A 13,692-nucleotide genomic window follows, 5' to 3' on the forward strand; every position below is an offset into this window, starting at 1 on the left:
GTTAGGTTTAAGGGTTTATAACTTTAGTATAGTATAAGTGTAGGTAGGTAGCAATGACATTGGGGGCGGCAGATTAGAGGTAAATAAGTTAGGTGGGTGGCGGTGACATTGGGGGCAGCAGATTAGGGGTTAATAAGTATAATGTAGGTGGCAGCGATGTCGAGGGTGGCAGATTAGGGGTTAATAAGTGTAACGTAGGTGTCGGAGATGTTGGGGGCAGCAGATTAGGGGTGTTTAGACTCGGGGTTTATGTTAGGGTGTTAGGTGTAAACATAACTTTTGTTTCCCCTTAGGAATCAATAGGGCAGCGTTACGGAGCTTTACGCTCCTTTATTGCAGGTGTTAGGCTTTTTTTAGCTGGCTCTCCCCATTAATATCTATGGGGAAATCGTGCACGAGCACGTAAAACCAGCTCAAAGCAGCGCTGGTATTGGAGTGCAGTATGGAGCTCAATTTTGCTCTATGCTCACATATTGCCTGCTAACGCCGGGTTTATGAAAAATTGTAATAGCAGCGCTATAGGGAGGTGAGCAGTGGAAATACCTTGCAAGTTAGCACTGAGCCGATCATGACCCCAAACTCGTAATCTAGCCGATAGTTAATAGGAGGACTAGGCTCCTAAAAGCTAAAAATTAAAATTTTTCCTTAACAAAGAACAAAGAATGTTCAAATGAAAAATAAGGAGAATTTTTAACAAAACTGTCTCTGATACAGGATCCTTTGAGCCAAAGAAAACCTTCATCAGTAGAATAAACTTAAGTATGCTTTCGCTCAGAACAAATTTAATTAAATCTTAACAATTTTAAAAAAGACCTTGTAAGTTTACTTAAAGGCATAATAGCAGTCATAACATTTATGATAAAAGCAATAACATCTGATGTTTGCAGATTAAATCAAGTACACGAACTGAATAAATAAAAACAGTAAATGTCATTGTACATGTAGAAACATTTTAAGTATAAAATAAATAAATGCCACAAAATTGAGCTGAAGAAAATAACAACAGCTTAATAATAAAAAGAACACACTTACGGCTAGATTTAGAGTTCTGCATTAGCCGTCCAAACCAGCGTTAGGGGGTCCTAATGCTGGTTTTGGCCGGCCGCTGGTATTTAGAGTCTTGTAGGTAAGGGTCTAACGCTCACTTTCCAGACGCGACTTTTCCATACCGCAGATCCCCTTACATCAATTGCGTATCCTATCTTTTCAATGGGATCTTTCTAACGCTGGTATTTAGAGTCTTGGCTGAAGTGAGCTTTAGAACTCTAACGACAAAACTCCAGCCGCAGAAAAAAGTCAGGAGTTAAGAGCTTTATGGGCTAACGTCGGTTGATAAAGCTCTTAACTACTGTGCTCTAAAGTACACTAACACCCATAAACTACCTATGTACCCCTAAACCGAGGTCCCCCCACATCGCCGCCACTCTATTAATTTTTTTAACCCCTAATCTGCCAACAGCGCAACGCCGCAACCTACATTATCCCTATGTACCCCAAATCTGCTGCCCCTAACATTGCCGACCCCTATATTATATTTATTACCCCCTAATCTGCCCCCCCAACGTCGCCGCTACCTTACCTACAATTATTAACCCCTAATCTGCCGACCGGACCTCACCGCTACTATAATAAATGTATTAACCCCTAATCCGCCTCACTTCCGACTCAAAAACCCTATAATAAATAGTATTAACCCCTAATCTGCCCTCCCTAACATCACCGACACCTAACTTCAAGTATTAACCCCTAATCTAACGAAATAAAATAAATCTTATTAAATAAATTAATCCTATTTAAAGCTAAATACTTACCTGTAAAATAAACCCTAATTTAGTGTTAGGTTTAATTGTAATTTAGGTTAGGATTTATTTTACAGGTAATTTTGTAATTATTTTAACTAGGTAACTATTAAATAGTTCTTAACTATTTAATAGCTATTGTACCTGGTTAAAATAAATACAAAGTTGCCTGTAAAATAAATATTAATCCTAAAATAGCTACAATATAATTATTATTTATATTGTAGCTATATTAGGGTTTATTTTACAGGCAAGTATTTAGCTTTAAATAGGATTAATTTATTTAATAAGATTTATTTTATTTCGTTAGATTTAAATTATATTTAACTTAGGGGGGTGTTAGTGTTAGGGTTAGACATTTATTAGAGTAGCGGCGAGGTCCGGTCGGCAGATTAGGGGTTAATACTTGAAGTTAGGTGTCGGCGATGTTAGGGAGGGCAGATTAGGGGTTAATACTATTTATTATAGGGTTTTTGAGTCGGGAGTGAGGCGGATTAGGGGTTAATACATTTATTATAGTAGCGGTGAGGTCCGGTCGGCAGATTAGGGGTTAATAATTGTAGGTAAGGTAGCAGCGACGTTGGGGGGGGCAGATTAAGGGGTAATAAATATAATATAGGGGTCGGCGGTGTTAGGGGCAGCAGATTAGGGGTACATAGGGATAACGTAGGTTGTGGCGGTGTACGGAGCGGCAGATTAGGGGTTAAAAATAATATGCAGGGGTCAGCGATAGCGGGGGCAGCATATTAGGGGTTAATAAGTGTAAGGTTAGGGGTGTTTAGACTCGGGGTACATGTTAGGGTGTTAGGTGCAGACTTAGGAAGTGTTTCCCCATAGGAAACAATGAGGCTGCGTTAGGAGCTGAACGCTGCTTTTTTGCAGGTGTAAGGTTTTTTTCCAGCTCAAACTGCCCCATTGCTTCTTATGGGGGAATCGTGCACGAGCACGTTTTTGAAGCTGGCCGCGTCCGTAAGCAATGCTGGTATTGAGAGTTGCAGTGGCGGTAAATATGCCTGTACGCTCCCTTTTTGGAGCCTAACGCAGCCCTTCTGAGAACTCTAAATACCAGCGTTGTTTAAAATATGCGGGGGGAAAAAACCACGCGTAGCTAACGCACCTCTTCTAACGCAAAACTCTAAATCTAGGCGTTAGTTTGTAGAATTGTGTTTCAGGGTATCATAGTTTCTACAGTAACATCAGAGTCAGGATCAGATTGAAATATCTCGCAAAATGTAACAAAAATAGAATTAATATATTAGGCAAAACATTCAATTTCCACAATGTAACAGTTTCAGTAGATAGGAAAATAAAGATAGTATTTTTTTATTTTTTTTTTAACAAAAAATAAAATTAAAAAGCAGGCATAATAGTTTTTAAAAATTCATGAAAACAGCGAACAATAGAGGGAGAGGGGTAAAATAACTAAATTTTGTCACCAAGAATGACGCATTACGCAAGGAAGTTAAAAAAAATTTGGCACAAAACTAACACCAGGAAATGATGCAACTCGCGTCATAACAAACACAACTTCATACCAAAACAACTAGCATAAACAAAGACGCAGGAAATGACGAAATTTGTAAATTTCACGACAAGAATTATACAATAAATAACAGCATTTTGCATCCTCGTGAGCCTATATTTGCCAGCGAAAAAAATTGAGAAACAAGTCAAATTAGAAAACGACTGAACCCCAGGTAAGAAAAAAAACATAATTTATGTAAGAACTTACCTGATAAATTCATTTCTTTCATATTGGCAAGAGTCCATGAGCTCAGGACGTATGGGAAATACATTCCTACCAGGAGGGGCAAAGTTTCCCAAACATCAAAATGCCTATAAATACACCCCCCACCACACCCACAATTCAGTTTAACGAATAGCCAAGAAGTGGGGTGATAAGAAAGGAGTGAAAGCATCAACAAGGAATTGGAATAATTATGCTTTATACAAAAAAATCATAACCACCATAAAAAGGGTGGGCCTCATGGACTCTTGCCAATATGAAAGAAATTAATTTATCAGGTAAGGTCTTACATGAATTATGTTTTCTTTCATGTAATTGGCAAGAGTCCATGAGCTAGTGACGTATGGGATACCAAATACCCAAGATGTGGAACTCCACGCAAGAGTCACTAGAGAGGGAGGGATTAAAATAAAGACAGCCAATTCCGCTGAAAAAAGAATCCACAACCCAAATCAAAAAGTTTTATTCTTATAATGAAAAAAACAGAAATTATAAGCAGAAGAATCAAACTGAAACAGCTGCCTGAAGAACTTTTCTACCAAAAAATGCATCTGAAGAAGAAAAAACATCAAAATGGTAGAATTTAGTAAAAGTATGCAAAGAAGACCAAGTTGCTGCTTTGCAAATCTGATCAACAGAAGCTTCATTCTTAAAAGCCCAGGAAGTAGAAACTGACCTAGTAGAATGAGCCGTAATCCTCTTAGGCGGGGATTTACCCGACTCCACATAAGCATGATGAATCAAAAGTTTTAACCAAGAAGCCAAAGAAATAGCAGCTTTCTGACATTTCTTAGGACCAGAAAAGATAACAAATAGACTAGAAGTCTTTCTGAAATATTTAGTAGCTTCAACATAATATTTCAAAGCTCTTACCACATCCAAAGAATGCAAAGATCTTTCCAAAGAATTCTTAGGATTAGGACACAACGAAGGGACAACAATTTCTCTACTAATGTTGTTGGAATTCACAACCTTAGGTAAAAATTTAAATGAAGTCCGCAAAACCGCCTTATCCTGATGAAAAATCAGAAAAGGAGATTCACAAGAAAGAGCAGATAATTCAGAAACTCTTCTAGCAGAAGAGATAGCCAAAAGAAACAATACTTTCCAAGAAAGTAACTTGATATCCACAGAATGCATAGGCTCAAACGGAGGAGCCTGTAAAGCTCTCAAAACCAAATTAAGACTCCAAGGAGGAGGGATTGACTTACCAAAAGATACTCATCTACATATAGTAGATAGCCAAACCAGTACTGAAACGAGAATCAGTAGAGGTAATGGTATATAAGAGTATATCGTCGATCTGAAAAGGGAGGTAGGAGAAGAGATCTCTACGACCGATAACAGAGAACCTATGAAATAGATCCCCGATAGGATGACCATAGCATTCAATAGGCAATACTCCCTTCACATCCCTCTGTCATTCACTGCACTCTGAGAGGAAAACCGGGCTTCAGCATGCTGCAAAGCGCATATCAACGTAGAAATCTAGCACAAACTTAATTCACCACCTCCATAGGAGGCAAAGTTTGTAAAACTGAATTGTGGGTGTGGTGGGGGGTGTATTTATAGGCATTTTGAGGTTTGGGAAACTTTGCCCCTCCTGGCAGGAATGTATATCCCATACGTCACTAGCTCATGGACTCTTGCCAATTACATGAAAGAAAGCTTAAATAAACTTCCCAAATATTATTCCTGTACTGAAACTGTTTAGACTGCTAAAGGGAAATATACATAGACCTGACTCATGGCAAATATAAGTAAAATACATATATTTAAAACTTTATATTAATACATAAAGCGCCAAACCATAGCTGAGAGGGTCTTAAATAATGATACATACTTACCAAAAGACACCCATTCACATATAGCAGATAGCCAAACCAGTACTGAAAACTAACAGCAGAGGTAACGGTATATAAGAGTATATCGTCGATCTGAAAAGGGAGGTAGGAGATGAATCCCTACGACCTATAACAGAGAACCCTTGAAAAGATTTACTGTGAGAGAAACCATAAAATCAATAGGCGATACTCTCTTCACATCACTCTGACAAACACTGTACTTTGAGAGGAATTGGGCTTCAGAATGCTTAGAAGTGCTTATCATAGAAGAAAATCATAAAAACTAAGCACAAACTTACTTCACCACCTCACTTATATCAGTTAGAGAACCCCCTTTCAACGACGAGTAGATCAGCACTTCAGTATTCACCTGGTATGTTGGGTTGTCTTTTACCTTCTCCTATTGATCAGGAGACTAATGTCTCATATATGATGTCTAGTGGACTCTTACCTCCCGATGAAAGAAAAGTAATTTGCTATGTAACATAGGGTGGCCACATTTTTTTAAAATTTAAAAACTTAAGAGCTGGTTCACAGCATGCAAACATAAGGATCAAAGATTAGATGAGAAATGTTGATGTCCAGAGACAAAGGATTATAAGTATATTTGAACATGCTTTGGTCCTGCTGCAGTTCAGAATATGAAGTCTGAATGTTTGTCTTCAAATGAGCAACTCAGAGTCTGAGAATTATGTAGGTTAACAAATTTCATAGTATAGCAAACATTTATTAAATGTTGTCAATTTGTATTAGGTACCTTGTTTTATATCTTAGTACTCCACTGGCAATTAATCATTCTGCTGCCAATGCAAAGCTCTTCTCTGGTCACCTGGTCTAATGATAGTTTTCACTGTCTCCGCTATAACATCAATGTACTAGACTGCCCAGAATCTGCCCTGCTCACCTCACACTTTCTCCTTTACATTGTAATATCATGCTCTTCTACCACAGCATGCAGAGAATTGCAGTTGCCCGTTAAGGAGCTGAAAATTAAGTCTTGTCTGCTGCCTCTGAGGCAGCGTACAGCAATCAGCCCTATCGGATATGATCGGGTTGATTGACAACCCCTGCTAGTGGCTGATTGGCCGTGAATCTGCAGGGGGCAGCATTGCACAAACAGTTTACCAGAACTGCTTGTGCAATGATAAATGCCGACAGGGTATGCTGTTGGCATTTATTGATGTGCAGAGAACATGATCGCTACAGCGGATCATGTCCGTACACACAATGGTAAATCTACCCCAATGACTCAAGATGTGCCTTCCCTAGAAACCTGAAAGCAAAAATAGGTATAATGCCTGGAAAGAGACACTCTTAGAAGTTGCTTACTTTGACTTTACAGAAAGTTTCCAGCATGACAAGGGACCTAAATTATCCAGTTTCATTTGCAATTTGTTTTATTTCCCATCTAAAACAAACTCATTTGAAATGAATTGAAGCTCGAAAATTAATGTTCTCCTATTTTAACCCCTTAAAGCTTCACCTTTTCATATTGAATGTCTCCATATTGGATCACATGTATTCTCACTCCTAGTAAAAGAAAGTGTATAAATATATGTGCTTCAGATTAGCATGCACGATACAGAGTAAGAACTTTAATGATTTGTAGTGGCTGCATTACTTTATATTAATCCTAAGGGTTTTCTTTCATATATTTCTGTAACTTTAAAACTGTGTAGAAAAATGCAAACATGTAAAGCTCACATTCTGTATATTACACACGAATCCCAAGCAAGTGACACAGCTGTCAAAAACCTGACAACATTAAAGGGACATTCCAGTCAAAATATAAATGCACATAGACGAGTTACATCTTTGAATTGAAACATATTTACACTATAAATGTATCGCCAAAAAATGCTTCTAGTAAAGGTTATCTCTATCTTAGGGCAAGATGCCACTCCCCCGGGATCACCCCAAAACCACCACCTCTGGGTCCTGGGACTCTGTTGGACTGTGGCTGCTATGGCCAGCACCAGCCTGTCTGGAGGGGCGGGAATGGTGGGAGATTTGAGAGTCAGATAAGACCCTTTGTGTGTGTATATAAGGCGAGTGTGTATAAAAAAGTCAGTTCTTGTTTCACCTGAATGCTAGTCTGTCTAGTTATTTGGATGGGGATTGCTATAATTACTTTCTCTGCTACATAGCAGCCTGTTATCAGAGATAGGAAGGACCCTCTGGCAGAGCTACCCAGTCGGGATCCCCGGAGTCTGTCACAGGGTGGGATCCTGAATAGTGGTGCTGTTTGGTATGCGGGTAGGCTACTGGCTGTAATCACTTGGCGGCTACACAACTGCAGTCAGCAGGGAGGAAGCAGGACCCTTTTAGGGAGCTACCCAGTCGGAGTAGCCGGGGTATCCGTCACAACCAGTGAGGCTTGTATCATGTCAGTAATTAACAAATTGGTACAAACACCTTAGACTCTCTGAGCAACTGCTGTGTTTAAAATGCTGGTACATGGTGCATACTTAAATACACTTTTGAAACAGGTGTGAAAATACCTAAGCTTCAAGCTGGAGGAACCCATTATGAAGAGGCAGAGCTTCAGCACTTGGCACCTTTAGATTGGTAACATAGGGGAATGGCTTTGAAGAGATTTACAGACAAAGAAGGAAATACAATAACATGGGGAGTATTAAAGGGACAGTAAAGTCAAAATTATACTTTCATGCAATTTTAAGAACTCTACGGCAGTAGTGTTTTGCAACATTATTTGTAACTTTGTTATACAATATTGCAAAAACACTGCTACCATAGAGTACTAAAGACACATGCACACTACTGAGCTTTTATGAGCCTACCTAGTTTTTCTCCTCAATAAAAGATACCAAGAGAAAGAAGCAAATTTGATAACAGAAGTAAATTGGAAAGTAGTTTAAAATTGCATGCTCTATCCGAATCATGAAAATGTAATTTTGACTTTACTGTCCCAATGATGCATTACTGCTCTGGGGCTAACTTTAACCATTTGCAGGGGTTAAACACAAACTTATATGCAAGTAATAGTATGATAGGAACATTTTTCTAGTATGTTATTTTATTTCACACTTTTATGACCCTTTAGAATACCCTCAATTAGAGCTCTAAGAGTTATGCCTATCAGCTGGTGAATAGAGAATATCCAGGTATACTCAACTGTTTTTTAAATAAATTTAAACTTTAACAAGTATTAACTTTTTTACGTCAGACTAGTTTTGAAACTTAGAATTTCTGCTATTTTGGGGTTGGGTAAATACTGGATTATGGTTCTACACCACCATATATTTGCTGAGACAGCATCCAAGTTGGTATCATTCAGATGGGATGAACAAGACAGGTTTGAGGATTTTCTTTGATTTTTTTTTTTTGGGGGGGGGGGGTTAAATCTGTCTTTCCACCATTTTACACTTAATTAAATGTCACCAATCTAGCGCTGCAGAATCTGTCGGGGCTCTACAAATAACCGATGATAATAATAATTCCAGTTACTTAAAATCAACCAAAACATTATATATGCTTTGTCACTCTAATGATGATAAGTGATGCCATCAATCATAAACAAATGACCAGAAAAAGTGATTGTGAATGGGTGGGGAGTAGTGCTGGGCACACTTCCAAACATTTTCAGATTTCTATCTGAGACCAGGAGTTATGAGTTAGGGCCAGGACAGCCTGGGTGAAGCGAAGCTAAGCTAAGCTAAAAGTACAGTCTGAAGGGAGTCCAAGCAAGGCTGAGTGGACTGTGGACACTACTTGAGAGATTTGAGGGTTCAAGGTTACTTTAAGAGAAACCTCAAAAATTATATTTTGGAACAATCCCCCAAATTGTATAATGACTGAAAGCACTGCTGGGTAATTACAGTCTTTTTATTGCCCACCTTACGCGAGCTGGAATATAAATGCTTACTAGGTCCTAGTAGGTTACTAGGAAATATGGTCAACATGCTTATTAGTGAGACTGGATCCTAGGCCTCTGTTCCATGATATACATAAGGATGCATGTTTAAATGAATGGGAATACCTTATTTAATCACATCTTTCTTTTAAATAAACCCCTCTGAGCTTTTCTAGCTATCTTGAGCTGTACTGATAAAATAGCCTTTAAAATATGTTTAAAGTATGCTGTACTTTCTTGAAGAGCATAGTTTAAATTGTAGAACTGCATACAAGTTATGACTGTGCATTAGTTCACTCAAACAGGTTTTTCCAGTACTTTCAGTATCATTCTATCAAGAAAATACAATGACAAGCAGGTTGCAAATAAATTTGCAGTCACTATTGCGGTAGCAGGTATACATAATGATTGCTCAAACAAATTGTGCATACTGGATCCACTGAATATTTCATAAAAATGCCAGAGCTCATTAACTAAAGGTAAGGTATGGATTTCAGAACTATTATAGAGAAGGTGTGTAGTATAGTATAGTATAGTATAGTATAGTATAGTATAGTATAGTATAGTGTAGTATAGTATAGTATAGTGTAGTATAGTGTAGTATAGTGTAGTATTACATAAAGTAATATCTTTGCAGTGTGTCTCTTAATCTGCGGACAATAGTTACAGCTAACTCAGTCTTTACCTTTGAAAGATTAAATATATTAAAAGAAAACATTAATTTAACAAATGTATCAGTACTTCAAGCGAAAGTGGGTACCAATTTTACAAATGTTTCTCAGAGGTACATAGAATTGTTTAGTTAAGAATTAGTTCAATATCATTCACATAAAAACTGGAGACTATGAATGTTGACAATCTCTAAACATAATTAATATGGCTCTATGTTTGTCATAATATCCTGACTACTGAACCAGGGGCTGTAAAAAAACAGCAATAATTGAAATTGAAATTAATTTTTTTTCATATTTATACCCAAAAGGTTTTAATAAAATTGTATCAAATATTTTTCTAAACATTAAAATAATTAAAATATTAACAAAAGATAAACAAAAACAAAGTATTTTCAAATAAACAAAAACAAAGTATTTTCAAAGGTTGTACTGCAAGACAATGAATATTTTGCAAGCAAAATATTTTAACAAATGTTTTGTGTGAATGCAGATATTTTTATTGCTGTTCTATATATATATATATTGTATGCATATTTAAAATTTGTTTTAATGTTCCTTTATGTTTTTCAAAATCTACATATATTTTGTCTAATCAGTTTAAGATTTATTTTATGGGGTTTTCTCATTTCATGGGGTAGCAACATGTTTTCACTTTTTTTATTTGTATTTATTATTATTATGACCCAATAAAAAGTTAGCAAAATCTAGATTACAAAGACTAAAATATAGAAATCTATTTATTTTCTCTTACCCTATAAGTAGGATTCTTTTGTTTTCACATTCATGTTTTTCTTAAATTCCACTTAAAGGGACACTGTACCCAAAAAATTTTATTTTGTGAATTAGATTGAGCATGAAATTTTAAGCAACTTTCTAATTTACTCCTATTATCAAATTTTCTTCATTCTCTTGGTATCTTTATTTGAAATGCAAAAATGTAAGTTTAGATGCCGGCCCATTTTGGGTGAACAACCTGGGTTGTCCTTGCTGATTGGTGGATAAATTCATCCACCAATAAAAAAGTGCTGTCCAGAGTACTGAAACCAAAAAAAAGCTTAGATGCCTACTTTTTCAAATAATGATAGCAAGAGAATGAAGAAAAATTGATAATAGGAGTAAATTAGAAAGTTGCTTAAAATTGCATGCTCTTTCTGATTTACAAAAGAAAAAATTTTGGTTTCAGTGTCCCTTTAAGTCCTTGTTGCTATTTTTTTTATCTCAGGTGGCTATTTTTTTTATCTCAAGTGGCTATTTTCTATTCTAAACTGCAACGGACTCTTTAGATTGATATATTAATCAATTATTATTATTAACTGCATTTACCATTAACATGCACAGCAAACTACACTGCATTCTTTGTGAGTTACTGCTACAAAACACAGACATCTTCATTGTATACATAAATTACATTTAGAATTTTCCTATATTCAATATAAAGCAGTTTCATTTATTTATAAAGTGTCACATATTTAACACAGGATCAAGTAGTCACATGAGATTTCTTAAAGGTGCATATAAGCAGACTGCAACATTGAGTTGACGGCCTTTAATTTCTAGGGTATTATTTTATAATACAAAAGGCTCATAAACATATAATTAAATAAAATGCATAAATAACAAATAGAAAAGAACAATGTCATATTGATGTGACCATAAAAGTTTAAAATAGTCACTATTGGTTTAATAAATCATGGATTTCCTGATGTAATCTGTTCAAAACTCGTTTTCTCATTGTTGTATAATTCCAAACAGCTTATTGTACATCTATTAGCATTTCATAATATTATACACCCATACACAGCAATTAAGAAAATGATGTAAATATATATATATGCATTGTATATATGAGCAATTAAGCAAGCACAAAATGTGTGCACATGAAATACATGTTTTAAAAGTATTTAAAATACAGATATCCAAAAAAGAATTGCTCATATCCACAACAATCGAGACTGCAGGTGAAATGTTCTAAAGCGGTGTTTCCCTACTCCAGTCCTCAGAACCATTTACAGGCGACATATTTATTATATCTTAACTAGAGCACAGGTGAACTGATCAGCTGATGGGTGAGCTGATTATTTCACCTGTGCTCTAGTTAATATATAATGAATATGTGGCCTGTTAAAGAGTCCTGAGGACTGGAGTTGGGAAACACTGTTCTAAAGTAATGAAATCACTGTAAGAAGCAGTCTTGCTAAGAGATGTTTTCATTCATTATTTGGATAAAGCATGCAGTTCTAAGCAACTTTCTAATTTACTCCTATTATAAATGTTTCTTCGTTTTCTTGCTATCTTTATTTAAAAAAAGCAGGAATGTTAGCATAGGACCCGGCCCATTTTAGGCTGAGCACCCTGGGTAGTGCTTGCTTATTGGTGGCTACATTTAGACACCAATCAGCAGGTGCTACCCAGGCTCTGAACCAAAAATGGGTCGGCTTAAATGCCTGCTTTTTCCAATAAAGATAGCAAGAGAATTTAAAAAAAATGTATAATCAGAGAAAATTAGAAAGTTTCTTTAACAAATTTACATTTGCAATGAAACAAATGCACATGCCTACTGAAAAGGCAGTGATTCCTATACCATTTTATGAAAGGCACATTGCTACTTGTCTGAACAGCAAGGGTCAGCCCACTTTTTTTTATAACATTTCACCCAACAGATATTTCCATTGGAACTTTTGATCCTTTGAACCTGTATGCCCTTAGCCAGAGCATACAATTTTTTTAAAGGTTTCCAATTGTACTTATATTATCAAATTTGTATATTTCTCATGGTATTCTTTGTTGAAGAGCGTTCCTATGTAGGTAGCATGCACTTGTCTAGATTGCAACATCAAGGAAACACTGCTGCCATCTAGTGCCCTTACAAATCTATAACATTGTTAAAAGTATTCTTACAAATATGCTGCTATACATTTCTTCAGACACATGCACACTTCTGAGCCTTTCTACGTGCTTTTCAAGAAAAGATACCAAGAAACAAAGAAAATTTGATAATAGACGTAAAATGGAAACTTTTTTTTAAATTGTATGCTCTGATTCATGAAAGAAACATTGACTTTTCAAATGATCTGCACATTTCTGTTCATCCCTCCTAAGCAAAATATATTAAAACAAAAACAATTGCAAAACACAATTTCAAGATCCATTGTTTTACATTGCTAAATGCTAATGCCAAGCTTATATTTTTCCCGCATTCATCCACACCAACATTAACTTTTATAGCAGTATACATTTAAGCCAAAGTGAATTATGTAAGTGATAATTAAATGGAGATCTGACTGCACATTTCCAGGAAACTAACACTTTATAATTGCCAGTAAAGATCAAGTGAGAAAATAGATTTTATTCCAAGCACAATGGGGTCATTATTTGCCTCTTTATAATGATAACAATTAGATTTTCGAAATGTCTACAGAGAAAAAAGAAAAGCATAATGTATATTTCAAATATCTGATTTTACTTCTACAAAATGTTATTGAAACTATACAATACATTCTGATAGGTTTGATTTTCCCATCTAGATGGTACTGGACAGTCGATCAACCAAAGATTAAGTGACCTTTGGGATTCTCCGCTCCACTTGAAACTATGCCTGTGATGACAGTTACATTTCAGTCATGGTTTTTGGTGAAGTGTGGGTCTCTCTGCAGCACCTGAAGCAATAACATCTGGTAAAATGTATTTTCTTTCCTAATTCCCTTTTCAGTATGGTGAGAAGCAGTGTGACACACAGGTAAATATGTGCTAGCTG

The 13,692-nt window shown here is 36.2% G+C and overlaps 1 long non-coding RNA gene across 2 annotated transcripts in view; it reads left to right on the forward strand.

Annotated features, from left to right (window-relative positions):
- Positions 1–9,624: 9,624 nt before the first annotated feature.
- The window catches only part of LOC128656369 (uncharacterized), a 44,035-nt gene continuing 39,967 nt past the window's right edge, over positions 9,625–13,692 (forward strand). The window contains exon 1 of one of the 2 annotated variants that reach the window (XR_008401998.1): positions 9,625–9,743. This is a non-coding gene — a long non-coding RNA (uncharacterized LOC128656369). The remainder of the gene's footprint in view (positions 9,744–13,692) is intronic. The other variant, XR_008401997.1, reaches the window with a different exon arrangement.

The sequence above is a fragment of the Bombina bombina genome, chromosome 4 (genome assembly GCF_027579735.1).
Source record: "Bombina bombina isolate aBomBom1 chromosome 4, aBomBom1.pri, whole genome shotgun sequence".
NCBI lineage: Eukaryota > Metazoa > Chordata > Amphibia > Anura > Bombinatoridae > Bombina > Bombina bombina.